Below are 3149 nucleotides of genomic sequence, written 5' to 3'. Positions count from 1 at the left end.
TTGATTACTTTCCACTGTGGTGACGACACAATAAACAAGAATATCAATGTGATAAGGATTTTGATGAATTTATAAATCAGATAAACAAATAAATGATCACATGAACCAAATAACACACTAAACAAGTAATGAAAATAAATCTTTTTCTTTATTGATAATTGAATAGAAAAGATTACATTGAAATAGAGTTTTATTTAGGGCACAAAGCCCAACAAACTTCCAGTTGCACTAACATAAAACTATCAGCACATTTCAATTAATCCTAAATTCAGTCTGTGCTTTTCAAATGTAGTTACAGTCAAAATTTTGATGAATGAATCAGTTAAGTTGTCTTCAGTATCCACTTTCTCCACCAGTACATCCCCTCTTGCCACATATTTTCTGATGATGTGACATTTCCTCTCTATGTGTTTGCTCCTCTTGTAGCTTTGAGGCTCTATACTATTGGCTATGGCTCTAGTGTTATCACAAAGTAAAACCAGCGGTATTTTCATTCCAGGAACAACACCAAGTCCTGAGAAGAATTTTCTAAGCCAGACAAGTTCCTTAGCAGCCTCGACAGAAGCTATGTACTCGGCCTCCATGGTAGAGTATGACGTTGCGATTTTTTTAACAATTCTCCAAACAACTGCTCCACCCCCAAGAGTAAACACCATCCCAGATGTAGACTTTCTGTCATCAATACAAGCCTAAAAATCTGGGTCGGTATAGCCTACAGAATTTAAAGCACCACCCTTGTAGACTAACACATAATGCATTGTACTCTTCAAGTACTTTAGAATATGCTTAACTACAGTCCAATTATAATGCCCGTACTTTTATAAAAATATTAAATTTTATTTACAAGCGTTAAACGTGGAAAATTATAATGTCGCATTTTTATTTAATACTTGAAAATATTCACAACTGGCCAGTTTTTGTACAAAAGACATAATAAATAATAACTAAAATAATTGCGACATAAACTTAATAGCGTAAATAAATAAATAGAGCGCCCTAGACCGCCCACAGTTATATGGCCCTCAACGAGTTCACACACACAAGCATCCAAAGTTCCACTCTCCACTGGCTTTCTAAACTTTCAGTTACCTTGGTCTGCACATGGTAATTTGATAAGGGTGAGCTACTAAATTTTGTAAGGAAATGTGTGTGAGGTAGCCACATAAATAAAAATAAAACACAATTAAAGCGTACATGCAAATATTTAGACAACTAGCAAAGCATAAACTTAATCATATTACTAGTAGCTAATAACTAGTAACTAAGCTAAATCACATCAAATGATTACGCCTGAGTTCGACTTTGGAAAATAAACCCGAGCGCTACTGGACTAAGTGGCGTAGGGCTAGGTTCAGTAAAATCGTACCCACTACTAAATGGCCCCCTATCTACCATATAGACCCAACAGTCAAGTATTTAACCATTATCTTCTCGATCAAACCATGTCACATAAATTATAATCTACCTAATTTAAATAATATCAAACTGCTATACATTATTTAAATAACATAACAATCATAACTAAATAATGTGAATCTTATAAACACACTATTTACATACATACTTAAATAACATGATTCTTATAAACACATTATTTAAATATATACCTTTAGCAATGGCCATGCTCTAATGCTGTAAACATACATAAATAAAATGAATCTTATAAACATATTATTTAAATATATATTATACAGTACATTAAATAACAAACAATAAAGAGTCAGGCCGAAGACCTTAGTTAACTTCTCTTTTACTATTCCCACTCTTTCTATGAATGTTATTACATACATAAAACTTATGTTTTTCTACTTAATTTCCTTACCTCGAATGTGGAGATTGTGGCCTTGATTGCAACAGTAACATTTTAAGAACCAATATTTGCTTTAAGAAAACCTTTGTTTCCACAAACTAGTCGAGCCTATAGGGAGTGAGTGGAGCTTAACCCTTGTGAAATCTCACCTAACGTTTTCACATTAGAGAGATAACAAATCTATTAGGGCCTTTATATAATAAACAAGGAAAGAAACTAAGGTTTCAGTTTAGAGACTTACCACTCATTCAAGATAAATTTCTAGAAATAAGATGAAACTCTTGAAATTAAAATAGAGATGAAACTTTGGATAGTGAGATCAAGGAGGTAATGATACTGAGAGTGTTGATGAGAAAGTGATAAAGGATGATGGTATTGATGGTGGCGTGAGCTAATTTCTTGAGATAATGCAAGTATGGTCAATGAAATTTATGGTCAATGAAATTTATGGCACAATGGACAAAATAGGGAGTAGTAGCAAGAGATGAGAAAGAGAAATCTTGATATGTGATGGCTTTAATTAATGAGTAAATAATGAATAACTAAGGCTCTATATATAGGACTCTAGCTAAACCCTATGTCACGTTCCTACTAACTCATCATTAACTATGGGTAGTTAAAAATATTAATTAAATAACATAGTAGACATCATTTTCAAGCACTATATTCTCAACTCTCATCATACTCGGTCTAATCTGTTGAATAAAGAGAAAAACTCTCTTTGGTGTGAGCTGAACAAAGACCTTGCTTGGTCTTCATAGTGTACTTGTTAAGATCCATGTTAATCTCCTACGTGTACTCTCCACCAGGAACTTGATTTTGAATTTTGAATAGCTTGTGTCTCCATGCTAACTAATCTTAGTTGGTCATATATTTTGAATTATTCTCTTCCACACTTGTTTCTCTAACCAACTACTAATTAATATCTATTATATCACCATAATGGAAACTATAATGTGTCACATGTTTTCTTATATTTTGACACACCTCAATTCATATAAATAGTTCAAAAACTACTATAATTAAAATCATATATAAATTACTTATAATTCTTTTAAGCTCCATATTGTACAATTAAATGTAACTTTAATCATAGCTTCCAAGTTCGGCTACACAAAGGAATTAATAAATTCTATTTATTCTAATAAGACTTATCATCTTTATACAGTCTTGGCCGAAACTACATGGCCCTAAACTTGGGTCATTACGACACCAACTAATACATTTTAAATACTTAAAATACTATATAGTCCAATTTTCCAATAGATAACTATGCTTAGCTTTACAATAATAATAATAATAATAGTAATAATAATAATAATAATAATAATACTCATAT

At 31.8% G+C, this 3149-nt stretch overlaps 1 long non-coding RNA gene across 1 annotated transcript; it reads right to left on the bottom strand.

Moving 5' to 3' along the window:
- Positions 1 to 856: 856 nt before the first annotated feature.
- On the bottom strand, positions 857 to 2302 carry LOC115698027 (uncharacterized). The gene is made up of 3 exons (XR_004008021.2): positions 2052 to 2302; positions 1823 to 1959; positions 857 to 1095 (listed from the first exon to the last, which is right to left on the bottom strand). It is a non-coding gene; the product is annotated as an uncharacterized LOC115698027 (long non-coding RNA).
- Positions 2303 to 3149: the final 847 nt, after the last annotated feature.

This window comes from Cannabis sativa, chromosome 7 (genome assembly GCF_029168945.1).
Source record: "Cannabis sativa cultivar Pink pepper isolate KNU-18-1 chromosome 7, ASM2916894v1, whole genome shotgun sequence".
Classification (NCBI taxonomy): Eukaryota; Viridiplantae; Streptophyta; class Magnoliopsida; order Rosales; family Cannabaceae; genus Cannabis; species Cannabis sativa.
The sequence above is the reverse complement of the archived record's forward strand: the minus strand, read 5'-3'. Positions and strand labels throughout refer to the sequence as shown.